This window comes from Aethalodelphis obliquidens, unplaced genomic scaffold (assembly GCF_003676395.1).
Source record: "Aethalodelphis obliquidens isolate GAN/ISIS:26980383/991018 unplaced genomic scaffold, ASM367639v1 scaffold2, whole genome shotgun sequence".
NCBI lineage: Eukaryota > Metazoa > Chordata > Mammalia > Artiodactyla > Delphinidae > Aethalodelphis > Aethalodelphis obliquidens.
This window is the reverse complement of record NW_020837946.1, coordinates 28,693,759-28,714,747: the sequence shown is the minus strand read 5'-3', so window position 1 is coordinate 28,714,747 and position 20,989 is coordinate 28,693,759. Positions and strand designations below refer to the sequence as shown.

The 20,989-nt window shown below is 40.7% G+C and overlaps 1 long non-coding RNA gene across 1 annotated transcript in view; it reads right to left on the bottom strand.

Moving 5' to 3' along the window:
* The window catches only part of LOC113629046 (uncharacterized), a 301,835-nt gene that overhangs the window by 12,444 nt on the left and 268,402 nt on the right, over positions 1-20,989 (bottom strand). The window contains exons 10-11 of the long non-coding RNA XR_003436346.1: positions 8,053-8,170; positions 515-517 (exon numbers count right to left, since the gene is read on the bottom strand). This is a non-coding gene — a long non-coding RNA (uncharacterized LOC113629046). The remainder of the gene's footprint in view (positions 1-514; positions 518-8,052; positions 8,171-20,989) is intronic.

Here is a 20,989-nt window from a genome sequence, read left to right as displayed (position 1 = left end):
ACTCCACCCCCATGACCTCATCCAAACCTAATCACCTCCCAAAGGCCCCATCTTCAAATACCATCACATTGGGAATTAGAGCTTCATGAATTTTGAGGGGACATAAACATTCAGCCCATAGCACCTTTCCCTATATGATTTCATTTAATTTTCTCAACTACCTTACCCTCTCAGCAGCTACAAACTGATTAGAAGTGGTACCAGGCAGCCTGCTCCTCTGGGGACATGGTGGTGAATAAGACAGATCTGGCCTGTAGTCTCACAGAGCTAAGCTCCCTTATCAGGTAGATGGAATAGTCCTGTTATAAATGCTTACCTGGCCGACTAAAGGGTAGTCTATGTCAAGGGAGCACTCTAGACCCCAGAGGCCAAGAGCATGAAGGAAGCCTCCCGTCACTGTGTTCCCTGTCACTGCCCTTGGGAAGGGGCTGGGGGTTGTCCCACACCACATGCCTTTCACCCCCACCACCACCTTTAAAAGACACCATCAGCTCCCAGGGACTCTGTTGCTGACTGACTCTCGCCTCACACCTCTCAGCTGTGTGACCCTTGCCCTCTGACCTCAGAACTGGTTGTTGGGATACAGTGTTTCTGGGGCTTGAGCATAGGCTTTCCCTGTACCTTTTTAGCTTAAATTGCTCCCCTGCTCATGGTTCTCAGCTTTTGGTCTTGCCTGAGGCAAGTATCCCCTATTCCTTCTCAGCCCTGCAGAATGTCTGCATTTGGCCAACACCGGCTTCCTGCCAAGGAGGGGGTGGTGTGGGCGAGGGTTGGACATTGGGCTCCATTGTTGCCATGTCTGGGGCTCCTACACAAGCATTCCTCAGTCCTCCATGATCCCTCCTTGTCAGGCTCTGAAGCCATTGTCCCAGGGAAACAAGATGTCTAAGTGCATAGCTAGTTCTTTCAACCACATTAAATTTATAATCTAAAAATCCCTACGCTTTGAAAGGTGTGGCTTGGAAGGGAGATATCCACTTTTGACCAGTGGGATGTCTCATGGAAAACCACAGAAGACAAAGAAACGAACTTTACTTAGGAGATAGCAGAGAGTAGAGAGGAAGGAGATATGTTGATGATTAAAGAGAGGGGTAGATCTAGGGGTTTACTTGCAGTGAGAGGGCATTTGTTAGGGACCTTGATATTAAAGTGAAGAATGTGGACCTTTATTGTAAGCAATAGGAAATTCTTGATCAGAGGAGTAACATGATGGTTTCTGCACTTGAGGACAGTTGCATTCCAGCAGGTTTTAGAATGGGTTGGACCAAAGAGAGGCAAAAATTAGAATAAACATCTAAGAGGTTGTTGCTATCTATCTATCTATCTGGCAAAGAGAATCCAAACAGCCAGGGGAGTTTGAGAATTAAAGGGAGGTACAGGGCTTCCCTGGTGGCGCAGTGGTTGAGAGTCCGCCTGCCGATGCGGGGGACATGGGTTCGTGCCCCAATCCGGGAAGATCCCACATGCCGCAGAGCGGCTGGGCCCGTGAGCCATGGCCGCTGAGCCTGCGTGTCCGGAGCCTGTGCTCCACAGCGGGACAGGCCACGATGGTGAGAGGCCCGCGTACCACAAAAAAAAAGGGGGGGGAGGTACAAACTCAAGGGACATTTTAAGAGTTTTTAGGAAGGAATTAGGAGGAACTTTGTCCACCCAGATCATCGCTTTTCAAAATGGAGATCTCAATAAAGTGAAATTTCCTGCATTTCTGCCAGTTTTTAAGACCTTCAGAGAGAGGAGTCATGGGAACAAAAGAATTTCCATAATGAATGAGACTCTCTGGTCCTTGCACTCAGTGTCCCATTGACCACAATAACCTGGGATGCCCTGAGAGTACCAGCTTCTCCTCTAGGAGTCCAGATGTGGGGTCAGAGGACCACTAAGTGTCTATATGTACACACACGATCTCGAGCCATTGATGTGCTGAATACAGAATATATCAGAATGCACTTCAGGAAGGGATGTTCAAGAAAGTACTCCCATACCGGTTATAAAACTCCACTGCAAATAACATCAGCATCTTAGCACCCGCTCTCCCTATGCTGTGTAATATCCACTCAGGAAGGAAACAGAGACTTGATGATATGTTTTTCTACTTTGAGCATGTAGGAGAATTGGCCTTCTCTAGAATCCCTACCAACTCATGTCCTTCATTTTCAACATCTCATTTAAAATTCAATTAATTGAGGAAACTTTCTAAGGTTACTCCTAAACTTGGTGTTTTTCCTGGCCCAGGAGCCCAAAGTATATAACCCACATCAAGGAACCCTTTCACACACTTTAGAAATTTTAGTATCAATAAGTTAGGCTATGAAAAAAATCACTTTACCGTAAAGGACTCCTATAATAGCTGTTTCTTTCAGCGCTTCGCAAGATTTAGTACCCATTCATCTTTTCAAGAATATAGCTATTGCACTGTTTGTGACGCAACTATGTCTTATTTAGGCACTTCCTGTTACTAGTTTTGTAATTATATCCTTTGATCATTTTATGAATGCCTTCTTTCTGATTATATTATAAATTCCATGGGGGCACAAACCTACTGTATTAATTTTTTGGTATCATTTGTAGTTCCCACTGTTATTTCTTGGTACACAGTGGGCATTCAATAAATGCCTTTCCCATCAGATCAAGTTGTTAAATCAGAAGAGAAGTCAATGGTTTATAGTTAGGTCTAAATCTTTTGTGACTGGAGAAGAAAGGAAATGGGCAGGTATCTCAGCTTTAAAATGGCATGGGAAATTTGGGTTTTTCTCTGTAGCAATTCGAGTAGATGATATTGGATTAACCATGTAGCAGGGATCATGGAAGTGCAATACAAAACCCAGATGACAGTATGAAATGTATTTTGTGTGTATTCACAAAATTCCACAGAATCAATCACCCTCCCTTTGACCGAGTTAATATGAACTCCAGTGGCAGTAACCCACGGACCTCTAATAGAATTCACCGATGGGAAATAGTAACAGTTCCCATGGAGGCATTACTTTCGCTGCCGACTGTGATCTATGGATGACAGCCTCCCAGAAAACACATTGACACAATAGGCTGTAATGGCTCAGATGGGGCCTTTATGCTATATCGGGCCAGTGATCCGCAGACAATGTCTCGCCAGGAGGTTTCTCAATTGCCTTCTCCAAAGCTTTCCCTCATGCTTTCAGGGCCTGTCCATGTTCTTTCCGGAGCTCAGGGATGTCTGCCTGTGCTCTAAGGCTACCGAAGCTTGCCTCAAGGCATCTCCATTACACTAATGAGCCGCTGAAAAGCCAATGAGAATATGAAGAATAGCTACAGATGGAAGATTTTCTCCAATTTGCAATGATGTAGGTGTAGATGTGCTTGCTTATAAAGTGTAATTAAGCTCCAACAGTCAGATTTGGGCTTTATATCTTTTCAAGCCCTGTTAACCAGTTTGAAAACTGCTTTGTCCACACCTAAAGAGAACTTGTTACCCATAGGCCAGTTGGTCAATCAGTCAACAAATGTTTGGTAAATATGCATGTTCATAATTGTGCAAGGCATTGTTCTACAACACGTAGAGAATAATTGACTTCTGCCCTGAAGGAGCTTCTGATTGAGTTAGAAGAGGTGAAACTGACCCATGTGAACCCATCTGTAATTATAGCCAAATTGCTAGGTTGGTGTATTCTTTGATCTGGACTGTTTTGACAATTATGCACTCAAAGCTGCCTAATAAACACCTGTACTTCACTCGTCAATGCTTTAATACAGTGACGCAATGGGCACATGACCCGGCACTGAGCAGTAACTCAGATAGGTAGTACATGGCAAAGGAAAGAGTGGATTCACCAGCGGGTGCTTAAAAGACCTGAATCATACATTCTTAGAGTAAATCAAGGGCATATGGGAAGTAGGATTGGGGAGAAGGGAAGAGGGGGAATTACTAACATTTACAAACACGAATTACACCCCAGACACTTAACAGGTTGCCTCATTTTCCCTTAACAAGTGCCCCATGAGGTAGAGATTAACATCATTTTACACATGAAGAAATAGCAGCACAGGGAGGTTACCTGTCTTGTCCCATGTGACACAACGAGAAAATGAGCAAACCAGGACTCAAATCGAGATCTGTCTGCTCCAAAGCCCACACCCTTTCCACTCCCTCAAAATCCCTTTCACACCTTCTATCATCTTGACCAAAGCAACTGTATAACTGCTGTCTCTTCCACCTTACTATGTGAATAGTATTCTTCAAAATAATTCTGGGCCCCTGATTCTGTGTTGGGTGGAAAAAGGGAGGGATGGAGCACAAGAAAATCAAGGTGAAGAACAGATTTCAGAGACTACCTTCTGCCAGTTCACAAAGTTAAGGCCAGGGCTGGTGTTCCACCAGGATGCCTAGTCTGGCATACTAGCCAGCATCCATTCTAACTGGTCAGTGCAGAAGTTATTGAGGATATGACATATTTTTAAAATATCATCCTCCCCAACTCCTTAATGGGTTTCTGAATTTGGAGGCACTGAATATTGGTTTTTGAGAGGAATAATGTCAAATTTGAATGCAGCTCTAAGGTTAAAGGAAGGCAATACAAATAACACTTATTGCTGGGAGAAACTTTATACTGAGGAAAAAATCATTATTTCAGTCATGTACTTTATATATTTTTAAATACCCTTAAAATTATTAGAAAACAATCATAACATTTGTATATAAAATTTTAAATACATATTATAATTGGTCTAAACTTATGACATAGAGGACTCAGATTTTTATTTGTTGTATAGATTCTTAAAAAACATAACTATTCTTCTAGCTACCCCAATCCATTTCAAGTATCTAACTTCTCAGAGATAAGCACTTTTAACAGTTTAATGTATATCTAGGTGTTTTCTATCCATAGAGGAACAGAAAATATATTTGAAATATGTGTTTGCTTTACAAAAATTTAGTCATAATTACTACTCTGCAGCTTGTTTTTTGTACATAATGTACCAAGGACATCATTCCTTGTCAATATATAGAGATCCATTTTGTTCTTTTCAGTAAGTACATAGTCTGCCTGTGTATGGATGTGTCATAACTTCTCAAGCCTTACTGACATATATTTAGAGTGTTTTCAATGTTTTGATAAACAATGCTACCAAAAATATCTTTGTGCATTTTTCCCACTTACATGAATACTTTAATAAGAAAAACACACTCTTTTAAATACCCTGATCTCCTTTTAGCAAATTAATGTCAGATATTCATCTGTGCCTATTTTATAGAAATACATACATATATTTAGTATGACTGTGTATAATTCACTGACATATTATTATGCCAATATGATAAATTCGTGTTAGGATAATATATGAGATGTGTTCTTGATCAGATACATCACCGAATATAATATTGCACTTATAATTAACAACAATTTTCTTTCAGTTACAGTCAATGGGTACCCAAAGCAGTGAAAATCAGGCACTATCCTAACAGGTTTCAGAAACACTGTCAGAACTCAGAATAGTAACTCAGCGAGGACTGGAATAATCATAGAAGGCTTCTTGGAAGAGCTGGACCCTCAACTGCCTTGAAACATAAGGAGGATTTGGAGAGCCTAAGAAGGGGCAGGTGAGAATATGAACCTGAGAAGTCAGGACCACGGACAGAGCAAAGATGGGCCAATGGAAGTGTACAGTTTGAGAGGAGCTGTGAGAAGAGGCGCGAGGGAAAGTGAGGCTTCATGATGAGGATTTTGAAAAACAGATCAGAAGGTCTGGATTTGCTGTAGAAAGAAGAAATAAGGACCAATGGTCAGTTTGGGAGAGTATTTAACAAAGCTGACAGCCATAGGAAGTAGGGCTTGAAGAGGAAAGAAAGTGACGTATTGAAACAGTGGTAGATCCAGGGCCTACACTAGGGTAGTAACCCCACAAATAAAAAGGGTTAGTAAGTGAGACATTCCACAGGAAAAATCAACATGATCCACAATAGTGGTTACTGCTTAATTAGAACTTACTCTGTGCCAGGCCCTGTGTTAAGTGCTCATCATCTCATTTAATACTCCTCATGATGACCCTTTGAGTCTATATGATAACTAACCTCACAGATAAGATACGCTAAGACTCAGAGAGGTGAAATGACTTGCCCAAGGTCACAGAGATTACAAATTACAGAGCTGGGATCCCAATCCATTTCCATATCCAAAACCAGGAACCAGAGCTGAAATGCAGATTTACATCACAAACATTATGGAGATTCCATTCCATATTAACTCATAGCTTCAATAAAGGAGATGGTCCTTTATTTTCTAGAGTGTTTCCCTCCTTCCAAGAAAAACTATGAAAAGATAGTTTCCTAAAAAAAAATGACTGAGTTCAAATCATTTCTGGGATAGTTCCACTCAAGCTTATGAAGTGCTTAAGAAGCAAAATAACCTAAATTCTGGGTTATATGCAATTCTAGGTTATATGGAAATATGCAAAGCCATGGAACATTCTAGAACTATCCACACTGAAGGGAGGTTAAGTTTCCTCTCTGATGGGGGCTGCTGAATATTAAAGATGCCTTGTGTTTTGGGTACCATTGATTGTATAATGATCTTCAGCCCCTCAGGATCATTGTGTTAGCACCAGAACAGCCCCATAAGGGAGATTAGCAGGACTATTTTGCACTTTAATTGATTCCTTGAAACATTTCCTAGATGAGGCCATTATTTGCATTTTCCTAATGGCCAATCCAAATGTAGAGCTTCTAATGGTTGGGATGTGACACACAATAAGTTTGTGGCCATGTAAAGTAAAAACAAAGAGGAATCACAATACTTAGTCCCATTTCTCCAAATGCTAAACCACTTTCTCTTCCCAGTAACTGCCTATATAAATAAATAAATAGGCAGTCCCATGGAAATACAATTTCAGAGTATGACAAAAATTCAACTAAAGCTACCTGTAATGGATGAGATATACTCAAAACTCCCCATGCTAGAATAATACAATACAAGACAGAATCTAAATCACAAACATGACTGCTACTTGCCTAACCCTTATAACAGTCTTCAGTAATACAAGATCCAGAGCCAACAGACCAGGGTACAAATCCTGAGTTTCCAACTCACTAGCTGTGGAAATCACTTCTCCAAGACTCAGTTTTCTTATCTGTCAAACAGGGAATAAAAATGCTACTTACTGCCTTGGCCAATTATGAGAATCAAATGATATAATGCATGTAAACTGCTTAGCATGGGGCCTGGCAGATAAAAACTCAGATTTGTTCCTATTACTATTTTATATACATTTAATGTATTCTATGCAATACATCATACCATATACAAATAATGTCTTTTATTCACTTTTTTTTTGACACTTTGTGTGTGTGTGTGTGTGTGTGTGTGTGTGTGTGTGTGTGTGGTACGCGGGCCTCTCACTGTTGTGGCCTCTCCTGTTGCGGAGCACAGGCTCCGGATGCGCAGGCTCAGCGGTCATGGCTCACAGGCCTAGCCGCTCTGCGGCATGTGGGATCTTCCCGGATCAGGGCACGAACCTGTGTCCCCTGCAATGGCAGACGGACTCTCAACCACTGTGCCACCAGGGAAGCCCAACACATTTTTTTATTATTATTATTTTAAAATTTTATTTATTTTTGGCTGCATTGGGTCTTCTTTTCTGCATGTGAGCTTTCTCTAGTTGTGGCGAGCGGGGGCTACTCTTGCAGTACAAGGGCCTGCGGTGGCTTCTCTTGTTGTGGAGCATGGGCTCTAGGCTCACGGGCTTCAGTAGTTGCAGTGTGTGGGCTCAGTAGTTGTGGCGCCCAGGCTTAGTTGCTCCACGGCATGTGGGATCTTCCCAGACCAGGGCTCGAACCTGTGTCCCCTGCATTGGCAGGTGGATTCTTAACCACTGCGCCGCCAGGGAAGTCCCTATACATTGTTTCTGATCTTTAAACAGCCCTTCAAAAAAGGTGGTGTTAACCCCCTTGTATAGATATGGCAATGCAGGTTAAGACCAGTCATGTGACTTGCACCAAATTAAATAGCTGCTAAGTGTCAGGGTCTTGCTGACCCCAGAGCTCAGGTGTTTCACATGAGGCATTCTGTCTCTCAGAGTTACCTTGGTCCCCATGCAAACCACCATCCTGACTGAAATGTTGAAGTAATTCCCATCCTAAGTCAGTTTCCACTGCCAGCCCAGTACTCAGCTCGAAGGATGATGCTCCAGCGAGGCTCGCCTACCAGACAAAGACACACCAACATGAACATGTTTCAAAATGTCTTTCACCATAGAAACTGGCCACTTTGACAGGCATATTTTAGCAGGAAACAAAGTAGCTTGCTTTCCAAAGTGCTTGCTCTTGCATCTCATAACCAAAGGAGAAGAGCAGCATCTTGGTTTTTTTTTATTGGCCCAGAAGCTTTCAGTTACGTGAGTTTGGCACAAAATGACAGCTGTTAACCCAGCAGGCCATCTCTTGGCATTCCAGTGATGGCTACATTAGTGCCACCACAGGCCCAGACCTGTCATAAGCCTTTCGTGAACCAAAGTGCCACTAATTTTCCTCTTATAAAGACCACAAGATGGTATCCAGGCTGTGCCTTTCAATTTATATTGTTCTGCCATGCAGCAGCAAGATCATGAATTTTAAATGCCTACTGTGATTTGGTCCTATAACTCCACCATGGGCCTGATGCCATTACAGAGAGAATGGGGCAAAGTAAGTATAATATTATTTTTATGGTGAAATCTACTTAAAATAAATCCTGAGAATTGAGAATAAATTTTGTTGAAGATCCTCATTAACTACGAATTCCCCCTTCTCCCCCCTGCCCTCACCTCACCCTCTCACACATTATATAAGCCTTATTGTATAGGACTCAGCATAGGACTAAAACAAGCGTCTTACTGCCTTCCACAGATGCTGGTAATAAAGGGTAGAGATAGTGGAGATAAGATAGAGGAGAAGGATAGAAGAAGAAAGAACTGGAGGCCAGTGTTGATTGCTGCTTCATTAATAACTCATAATCTGTCTCTCCAAACCCAGGCTTCCCCTTAACTCTTTTTCTCAACTGATGTTACCAATATTCTCCTAAACATCCAGGCTTGAAGCAATGAAACCAAATCTTTGCCTTGTCCTCACTTTGCCACTCACACCTCGTCACTAAGTCTGTGGATACTTCCTTTACAATATCTCTCACCTCCAACCATTGTTTCCATTCCCACTGCCATCACTGTAATAGCGGTAATTATAACCTAACAACTGAATCATTGCAATTGTCAGTTTATTGTAAAGTGGATAAGAATTCAACTCTGGATGCAAACAAATCTGGGTTCAAATTCTGGACCAGCCACTTGCTAGCTGGGCGATCTTGGACAAGTTACTTAGTATTTTCAAGACTCATCCAAAGAACAGAGATAACAGTGAGTGACTACCTCTAGAGTTGTTAAAAATTATCAAGATAATACATCCAATGTGCTTACGTTATCTTTTAATTATTTTGCATAATCAATTTCCTCCCTCTGTACTTCACTCTACATGCCTATTTTAAGTTTCTCTTACTAAAATAAAGCAGTAACAGGTCATCTTCTGTTGCAAAACCTAAACTCTACTCCCAGCACATAAGACAAATACCAAATATCTTGGCCTCTCATTCAAGACCTTTTTCTATCAGAAGTTATCTTCCCATCCTACCTCCATTTCATTACTATTCACAGGTCATACCATTCTTTTCCCTTTCATCTCCATACCATCTCCATCATCCAAATGTACACAAACTTAGAGTCTACTTTCGATCCAGCATCCTTCATAAATGTCTTCTTGATACTTCAACCCAAGCTAGTCTCCTTTCTCCACCAAACCCTGTAGTTGACACCTATTTCCCATGTCATTTATGTTGCAAGGTACATATTGCCAAGCTTGAACTCCTTCTTTCATGTATTTACATCTTATTTTTGTAATTAAATGAGGATGTTTTTCAGTTGCAACCCAAGAGACCACCTTACAAGTGAAATTGTCTTAGAACAAAGCCTTTTGATTCTACAGTAACTGATTTATTTGGTTGCAGTCCAAAATGTACACATCTCACATGACACCTTGTCTGATAAATTTCAGAAGAAAATGCCTTTAAACAATGTGAACTTGGACCCAGAAAGGACTAAGAAGATATCAGTGTCCTCTATGTTGGCTTGGTAGTAGCCAAGGTGAAGCCAATGGTGACTATCTCAGGCTGAGGTCCTTCTTCAAGGCAGATGCCTAAGGCGGGTCCCTGGAAACAGGGAAAGGGCTCTTTGGGCTATGGCCATATGTCAATGGACAGAGATAGAATCCTTATCTTATGGGGCAGAGACCAAGGAGCCATAGCCCACCTCACATGTTGAGGGAGCAAATAGGGGAACCCCATCCTAGGTGACATCCATAGTATTCCTGTTTCTGATAATGGAATTCATACCACAAATCGTGTTATTTGAATGGAGCCTTTTTGCATACAATGAATCATAATGAATAAGAACTAAATAAGGTACCAGTGTGAATGAATTCTATTTCATAAGAAGATGAATTTTCTTCACCCTCCATATCCTTCTTCCATCCTTACTAAGCAAGCCATCTGTTTTTCCCAGCCAAGTTCAACAACAGAGCTTTGTCCCGATCCATTTGACAAGTTATAAAGCCAAGTTCTGCATTCCCAGAAGTCACTGACAGTTGGACCTAGAGCACCAGAAAGTGAGCCAAATCAAAACCAGGAATGGGGCTTCCCTGGTGGCGCAGTGGTTGAGAGTTCGCCTGCCGATGCAGGGGACATGGGTTCATGCCCCGGTCCAGGAGGATCCCACATGCCGCGGAGCGGCTGGGCCCGTGAGCCATGGCCGCTGAGCCTGCGCGTCCGGAGCCTGTGCTCCGCAACAGGAGAGGCCACAGCAGTGAGAAGCCCGCGTACTGAAAAAAAAAAGAAAAGAAAAACAGGAATGGACAGAGCAGAACCAGGAACAAGGAGAAAGTGGTGGTACGTTCTTCTCAGAAACTGTGTCACCATGGCAGCAAAGGAGCCATACAGGGAGGTCAATGGGAGATAAGATTGCCAAAATTTAAGAACCAAATAGTATAACCAGAAGAAAGAAGCAAGCTAACGGAAGGTAAAAGTGTTTGGACTATGATAATCTTCATCATCATCATCACAGTTGCCTCTCTGGACCCCTTAGCCCTAGGTGTGGTTTGGAATTCAGAATTTTGGGGCTTTAGATCCATTGACTATATTAATGTAAATGCATCCATATTTCTGCAGCAAATCACACTAAGTGGGATTAAACAGAGCCAGTAAATAGCCTCATGTCAGTTCAGGTCAGACTTTGCCATCAAATGAGTTTTGACTCCAATTTACAAACACACAAAACAGCTTTTGTTTTTAGAATCCAGGGGGTTCAGAATTACAAATGAGACCATGGACTGAGAGAACACTTGTGAAGTGTGAAGTGATGAAGGGTATGAGGACTTCCACATACTCGCTGGATTGAATCTTGGATGAGGGCATCATCTCCACTGCAAAAGGAGGAAGCTGAGGCCCCAGGAGATTAACAACATACTCACAGTCATCTGAAAACTCGCTTACATTTGAAAACACAGCTATAGATAGGTATCCGATTTAGAGATAGAAATCCCACTTTTCTGACTATGTACGTAGTCACAGTCAAAGCCATTCATGTGCAGTGAACCCAGATTTCTAAGAAAATTTTGATTTGCTGTAGATCTATTTAACTATATTCTGGGGTCTGTATTCATCTCATACTGCCACTTTATTGGCATTACAATTGCTTTCAAATGTCTCTCACTATTTTGGAATTCTTCCTTGATGACTTTGGGTTGTATTGGAGTAAAGAGGGTCACTTATTCTGAGGCTGATCATTGACATCGGTGACTCCATTTTCTGCTAAAGACAATTTGTGGGGAATATATCTAAGGTTATTTAAAAACTCATTTGATTCCACAATATCACCAGCAATTATCTGATAGCATGAGGTCTGCAAGAGAGAATTTTGTTCAAAAAACTAATTTTTAAAATGGTACAAAAAGGAAAGGATATCACGTTGTCCTCCCTACAGTCTGCAGATCATATTTGTGCATAACTATTATGGAAGCGCAACAGACAATTACACGTCCACCCGAGCATGCAGGGACAGCTTCACTGATAAAACATCTCTGTCCCTGCACATTGGCACCTTGCTCCTTCATCTGATACTCATTCCATTCTGCAGCCTCTCCTTTAGGTAGAGAGCAGCTTCAAATTAGATGCTCCGTTAGGTCAGGGGTGCCCACTCCCAGCACCACTCTAAAGATGCCTCTCCTTTAGTCACACTTGCATCATGATCAGCTCAACTGAAACCACAATGGGAGAGACAGTAGAGCATACCAAGGGGAAGGGGACAGAAACCACCCACCTTCCCTACCTTCTCCCCTCTGCCTACCTTCTTGAGATCCTGGGTCTTCTCGACAACCTTACTCTGTAACCAGGCAACATTCAGAACAATTTAAAAAGCCATGATCCCCGAGGGATGTATCATCCAGAAGCTTCTCCAAGTTTCATGGTACCCAAACTCTCTCCCTCAAGTGGACAGATCCTTTTGGAAAATAAATACCTATTATTTGAGACTTGTTTTCTCCAAGTATTGATTTTCCAGAATATAAACCTAGTCACTTGCCACATCTATTTCCCTTCGGACTTAAGTGTTCTGAGAAGTAAGTTGATTTCTTACACTTGAACCTACAAAAATGCAGTTTGGAGAGAGTAGAGTGTAGCGAGGCTAGGAGAACGAGAAGCAGTCCTCCTGCTAACGTGTGTGAAGATCTTCATTTGACTACTGTTAACATTAATGAGGGTGATCTGCCAAAATCCCTGTGCGCTGAAATGGAAATACGTGCTTCGGTATAGAGATTTCCTGTTACACTGTTTATAATTCACTGTATGAGGTGATCAACGTGTACTATAATAATGGCACTTATACATCACACTTGGAAAATGCTTTTTATTGACTTAATGTGAATATTATTGCCATCGTTTATTACAGACATGTTATCTTGTAGTAATTGAAATACAATATGGTGTCATTAATCATCCTGAATACAAAATGTTAACTTTAAACTGGTCACACTGTATTAAGTGCTCCTTTACCCATAAAGCAATTTGATTTGCAAGTCTGTGAAAAGCTGGATGTTTAGGATTTAGTGGGACTAGCACATGGAACACATTTCTCTGTTAGACTTCTCAACAGTCTGCTTTAACTGAAGTAAGTTTTATTGTTTTGTTCGGGTAGGTTTTCCCTTTGATGAGTACTTTATTGGATAAAATGATTGTTTGAAGTCATTTTCACACAACATAAGAACAGGACTGTTTTCCCATCTCTTTGAATTGACCCTGAGAACTAGTTACCTACCTTCTCCATATTTGCAAGATTTAACAGACTGGGACCTTAAATAAAGTAAGTGATACTGTCAGATGAAAATAATTCATGGAGAGTAGCGGGATGATTGCAGATCTCTGCCCACACATCATTCTGGTGTGCACTGTTCCAAAAGCCTCATTTCTTATCAAATAGTGACTGAGATTCTATAGGTTAAGTGATTTTGGGGTCTCATGTTTCTTTTCATATGACTGAGTGTATCTAATTACAAAAATCACTTACGTCCTGCAAACCACGGGTACAGGTTTAAAAAAGTCTTGTTTTCTTTTGGCTGAGTAATACACAAAGGGAGAATAATTTGGTTTTGGATGTAACATTTACCTTATAATGAAGAAACATTTCAGTCTACCTTTAACTCATCTTTTACACCAGAAAATATTTCTTAGGCATATGACAATTTACCGACATTATTAAATAGTTCAATGTGTAAGAAGCCGCTTTCTTTATTTAGTCATTTACAAAAATAACTCACCGGGTGGTATTTTTATATTTTAAAAATTTGTACCGTAATTCCATTCTGGTTGAAAGTCTTTTTGTGGATTACAGAAGTAATGCATGCTCATTATAGATAATCTACAAAATACAAAGAAAAAATTAAATCACCCATAGTGCCTCAATGCAATATTTTCAAAGACCCATGTAACCATCTGAATGGTGCAAAGATGTTTAAAATACTCTCTGAAGACTGTGGCCTTTCCTTTTTATTGGAACACAGCCATAAGCAGTTTAGGACCCTCTGTGTCATAGGTTACGGAGTGATTCTGTGTCATTTTAAATTCAACTTTTGTCAGTAGTACTTCTCCTCATAGAGACATTTATTTCTGACCACTTTGCAAAGAGATTAAGATGAAAATGTATGAAGAGTCCCAGAAGATAGCCTGCTTTGAAAAGCTGTTTACTTGCCTTGGGCATGATTTGGGAGGGTAAAGGTCAAGGATGAGTCACAGGAAAGCCCCATTCAGACGTGCTCAATACTCTTTCATCTCTCTCTGTTTTTGTTGACACCAGCTGTGTCTACCTTAGTCCTCCTGTGAGTTTACATTTTTTTTCTTAATAATCTAAAGGCAAACCATAGAAAAGGGGCACGTGCTGTAGAAAGTAATGGTGGTGGAGCAGGTGATGGGAAGAAAAGGCAAAGGAAAAAGAAGCATAATGGGCCGTAAATTCCTTTTTATAAAATGTCAGAGAAAACAACAGCATATTTGACAAGACTTGATTTGACCCAGAGCATCAGTAGAAGCTGTGATTCTTAAAATTACCCAATACCTGAAACAAAGGAATGTTAACATGCTAATTTCTTAAAGAATCTCAAAGTGCTTCCTGCAGATTTTCTTTTTTGTATCATAGGTGACAAATATGTTTCATGATTTGAAGGATTTGGTAATCATCAACTTTAAATACAATTAGCCTAGAAGATTATATGCAATGCTGGTATTTTGCATGTATGTTTCCAATAAACAGGACTATCTAAGTAAGATGTTTTACCTTAATCCGCCCTTTCCTACAGCATAAAAGTAAGGGTGACACGGCATTTAATGGATTTCTAAACCCTTCAGTGTGGGAAGTGTGGGAAGTAGGTGGTAGAAGGAAAATTGGTTCCTCTTAGTCAAAAGAAATATGTGAATGCATGGAAAAGATAAGAGAGGAGAGTTTAAAAGAGGAAGAAAGGAAAACAAGAACAGAGACAACAGAAGTCCTGAAACTACACTGTCATAGCCAACTATGTGATGAATCCAATTAAGAAGACATTAATTGCTTGGCTCTAGATTGATACATTTATTGATGGATAATGACCAGTTGTGGCCCCACCTGTGGAAGGCAGCTGTTGGAACCCTGAGTTGAGGTTTATAGAAAAAGCGGTGTTGATGCTGTGATCTACAAGGAAAAACAGAGGGCAACAAAAGCATCAAAGACAGAGATACCCTAGGTGACATCTAGGGAATTTTCAGCATATTATTATTTCATTTTTCTTTCAAAGAAAAAAAAATCTTTAATATGAACGACCAAGGTGGGGTGTGACAGGGAAAGGAAAGAAGAGTCATCTCTCTGGAGAGATGGGGCTTAGCCTGGAAGTGATGGGTAAGGTTGAGATGCTGAGTGCCCTGCAGTAACCCATGGCAACAGCCATTCCCAGAACAGCTGTCAAGCAGTGACTTAAGTGGATGACCCAAGTGCTGCGTTTGTTTTTAGTTGGTTGCTTATTTTTTAACCCTGATATATGGCTTTGAACACTGAGAGACTCTCTTTTTTGGAAGAAATAAGCTGGTAAATATTTTAGGTTGAGAATGTACGTTTTCTTAAATACCCAAGGGAAACAATTTTACTTCCAGGAGCACCAAGGAACTGGTTAATATATTACCCTTAAAAGGCCAAATCCCAAAAATGCCTTGTGCAAATACTATCATTCTAATTAATGCTTTCTGTGGTCTTAAGAAAATAGTGCTGCAAGGGCCGTCTCTCCCCTCCTATCCTAGCCTAGCAGAGGCACGCTACCTGGACCTGAGCTCTAAGTCCTCCAGCAGTTATTAGTTCTCTAATTCAAGGCAGCATGGACTCTTTCCACACCTCAGTTTGTACATCTACAAAATCAGGGTAATCACAGCAATGCTATGAGAATTAAGTGAGTTAAGGCAGGTACAGCACTCACACAGTGCATGGCTCATGATTAATGTCCAGTAAAAGTGAGCTAGCTATTGTTACCATATTTTATCAAGTGCAAAATGCCATCATCGTATGACACCCCATTAGTTTATGTGCCACTATGAAAAACAATTGATGCCAATAAATTGCAATACAATGCTTTCTTAGCTTTTTATTTTATCCTTTTGCAAAAGCTCTTTTAAAAATATTAGATATGTATTTGATCACATATCACTCTTGTGCCTGCATTAAAAGGGAAATGTACATTAAATAAATACCTTTGTATTCCTGAAGTTTTTTAGCACTGAAGCTGATTCTACTGAATTTCTTTTTGAATTATCAAAGCTCTGTACGAAGACCACCAGGGAAAATTGCTGATCACACAAAACTGGGTTTATCAAACTGCTGAACAAGAGAAAGCACCACCTTCATTGAGTCTCAGCAGCATTTTCTAAAGAGGAGTCAGGGTAGCTGTAGGATTTAGGGAAGTCTGTGAGTAGTCATCGGGTGGTTTGGAGCAGAAGACCGTAAGCGAGGGCTGGGCAGGGAAAGGTCAGAATTTGTAATGAGATGAGTTGCCAGAAGTCAGTGGTCTTATCTTGGAATGAATGGGTCTGAACAAGCTGATGTTAAAACACTTGAGTTTGCTGTGCATATCATGGTTTGTATAGTTTATCTGCTTTGCTAATCATACTACAGTCGTGCCAGCTGTGGTTTCTGTTTTATTTTTGACGCTTTGTCATCAATGTCCACATTTTTCCACCCAACATCATGCTCTGTACCCTTAAGACTGTCAGCGATGCAGTGCTTCTTACTGCCTCCAGGATTTCCTTTGCAGTAGCTGGCACCTGTTGTGAAAGTTTCGATGCCCGTGTATGGTGTTGACAGCCACGTCGTCGAAATGGCTGCCCTGCTGATGGTGACGTTGATATGCCGCCTGATTTCAGAATTGACAGAATATGAAAAAATGTGTGTCTTAGAATCAATGAAATACAGTAATAATTTGATGACAATAAAATCTAATTCTCATCTTGGAGAGGAGAACCAACTATACATTTATGTTCCCATTAGAGAACTAGCCACTTACGAGAGATAAGTGAAAAGATCTATCATAAAATTACAGGACAAGAATGCTTATCCCTGTAGATAAGCCCTTCTACCCCCTCAATGAGGCCAAAAGGGAGTTTTTATTGTTTCTTTTGTTCTGATCCTTATCATTTTAGCATTAATTTTGTTTCCTCAATTTAACAGTTCACTAATTTTTCAAATCTTTTTCTAGTGAGAAAGTATCTGATCACAGAAGAAGTCATCTAAATCATGTAGAGAGGAAAGTCTGAAGTGTCTTGCCTATAGAATCGTTGTGCCATAGAATGAAACTAGAAGAGATATAGATACCCAAAGGTATGTTTTTGTTTGTTTGTTTGTTTTTTGCCATGAGATCTTAGTTCCTGGACCAGGGATCAAACCCAGGCCCCCTGCAGTGGAAGCACGGAGTCCTAACCACTGGACCGCCACAGAATTCCCTCAACGGTATGTTTTTAATTGGATTTTAAAAAACTGGGTGGATTTGAACTTCGTTCCACTGTAACTTTCCCAATGGCAAAAACTAAAAATGAGCACAATGACAGCTCCCAAGAAGATAAGTCCAGGAGCAAACAATCCATTGGGACCCTGACCTTTGGCCTCACTGTGATTTCCAAGAAACAGTGAGTATGTGTCTGTGTGTTCCTGTTCATATGCTGGATGGGGGTGCAGAGGGAGAGAACTGAAAATCCATTTCTAATGTCAATATTATGTTTTCCTCTGAAAGATTACCCAAAGTGTCCGGCTCACAGATAACAGCCACATCACCTTATGACTGGAAGGGGTCAAGAAAGAAATCTTATATATTACCAAGGGGCCCATGAAGCTCTTTGGAGATCCCATAGAGTGAATGGGGCTCCATGCCCTTCCAGATCTGATAGGAACTCAAATTAAATTAATACTGAGTCAGAAAACAAGGGTAAAGAAACTCAAAAATATTCTGATTTCTCCATGACTATCTTGATACATTTTTTGAGATATGAAAAGTCTGCACTGCTAATGTCCTGCACATATGCTTTGTCTCTCTGCTGGGTAATCCACACTGGGTGGAATTGCTTCTTGGCTTGCTTCTGGATTAGGAAATGCTCTCAGCTTTAGGCTGTGCAGAATGGAGACGTTCAAATAAAAGTGTGAACATTTTTTTCTGTTCATTTGTAAGCAAAATCCCTCCCCTACCCCTTTCCTAACCCAGTGTCAAACGGGTTGTTTCTCCAAATACGATTCAGATTTTCTTCACTGCAGATTATTCACCCTGTAGGGTTTCTTTATCTGAAATTATCCTGGGGAATCTTTGTGTTTGAAGCACAAAATGATATGAAAAGTCGAGTTAAGAAAAAAAAAAAAAGCAAACCTAAAAGCCAAAGGCAGATGTTGGAAGCAGGAAAATCATTCCTTGAACTCCCCAGGAGTTGATCAAAGAGACAGCCATAAATTGCAACAAAGGCAGAGATCTACTCTGCTCTGAAAGCCAGCCAGAAACACTGGAAATGTTTCATTATTTATTTCATTAATTCTGTGATAGCAATCTCTACTGACAAGATTTGCAAATCTAATCATTTATTAATGAAACGTGTCTGGTGGATTGTGCCCAAGATCTTCCTTAGGTCCCAGCCTCTGAGTGGCTGAAGCCCTTTGCTAGCTGCCAGCTTGCTCTCTTGCCACAATATGACATTGGGATTTCCAAGGTCTTCACCAGGGACTTCCTCTCTGAGCTCACAGGCATACTCAAAGGTGGCTGCCTGCACAGCCCTGCTCTGAGGACCAGCACGATGGCCATTATCCAGTATGAGTATAGGAAACCTGGTTTCATCTATTCATAGAAAACCTTCTCCGAGAGTCACAACACAGTGTGTGTGGTTTTAAGTCATGGTGCAGACAGGAATGAATCTTCCAAGCTGTATTTGCATTGTTGCTACTCACTCTGATGCAGAGAAGGCTTAACCTGACTCTTGACTAAGACATTGATTTTTCCTGGAAATTTCACCGTGGTTTCAGATATTTCCAAAATCTCAGCCTGTTTCCTTGGCAACTGTCTAAGCTTTATTCCCTATGAACCAATGCGGCATGATTCATCAGTAAACAGTGAAGCAGCATCCACCCAACTTACAGGCTTCCTAAAGATTCCCTGGAAAGTGATCCTTGCCCTGAACTATTTCACAGGCACTGTTGTTGATATTTCACAGAGCGCAGCAAAAAAAAAATAATAAAAGTCCCATAACCTTATGCATGGGGAACAACAGCATTGATGGAGATAATGAAATGCAGAAATGAAAACCCCTCAGCAAAGCCCCTTTAGATGTGCCTAAGCTATGTTCATTAATCTGTGATAATTAGACTTATTTGCAGAGGTTAACAGCAGTGGCACATGGTAATTAAGCACTCTCTCTCTACCAGAGGGATAGAAAACGCTTCTTGTGTGACGCGTGTCCAGTCATCAAGATATTTTATGTTTGCTTTAGGACTCAGGTTTCCTATAGGAGAAAGAAATTGTGTTCTAAACAGCCATGACCAGATATTTCTTCCTATAATGTGCAGCAACATCGAATTCTAGTTGTAAGCTCTGGAGTAAGAGTGACCTAGGGTTAGAACCATTTTCTCCGTTACTGACTGGTTGTATCAACTTGGACAAGTTGGTAAATCCTTTTGCCTCAGTATCCCCATCCTAAAACGGGGATGAAAATACCTTCTTTGGAGTGTTTTTGTGGTAATGTAGTAATGACAATGATGACAACTGTGAACATTCACTGAACGCTTACAATAGCATGCACTGTTTTAAACTCCTTACATAGATCCATTAAATCCCATTTTACAGATGAGAAAATTAGAGCACAAGAGATTTAGTAGCTTGCCTAAGACCAAGCTTTGGGAGCAAATAATTTAATTCACTGTGAGGCATCTAAGTCCCTTATGAACAAACTTCCCCCAAATGAGCATGGACTCGCCACTTTGAAAAACTCATTCTCTCTCTTTCCTTTAGAGTAAGAATAATATTTATGTACCGAAACAGCTTTATCTTTGGCAACAGTCATCACGTGGGCTTCGGCTAGGTGTAGTGGCATAATCCTATCTATGAAGGAATCCATTAATAAAGAATTACTGGAATGCAGAAAGGAGATGTTCCAATTCTCCCCAGTTTTAGCAATTGCACCAAATAAGGGAATATATGCAAAGCTCTTAGTGTGGTGCTTTGTGCATACTAAGTACTCAGTAAACAGTAGCTACTATTAGGATAGAAGTGAATGTGCAGAAGAGCTGCACAAAGGGTGAACCATATTTTTCACTTCACATATGCACATGAATGTGGACTTACTCAAGACTGCAGTTAGCCCTAAGTTCATACATGGTGGGATTTTGATCCATTTCAGTCAAACAGTAGCTAGATTGCTTGTAGCATTTAAAAGGATGAAGGAATAAAACTGGACCCCTATCTTACACCATCTGTGAAAATCAACTCAAAATGGATTAAAGATTTGAATTTAAGACCTGAAACCATAAAACTCCTAGAAGAAAACAAGTGACAAGCTCCTTGATATTGGTCTTGGCAATGATCTTTTTGGGTTTGAAGCCAAATGCAAAGGCAACAAAAGCAAACAAAACAAGTGGGACTACATCAACTAAAAAGCTTCCGCACAGCAAAGGAAACCATCAGCAAAATGGAAAAGCAACCTATGGAATGGGAGGATATTTGCAAATCACATATCGAATAGATAAAATGTGAGTATCCAAAATATATGAGGAACTCATGCAACACAATAGCAAAAAACCCACAAACAACCCAATTAAAAAATAAGCAAAGGACCTAAATAGAAATTTCTCCAAAGAAGATGTATAAATGGCCAACAGGCACATGGAAAGACGTTCAACACCACTAATCATCAGT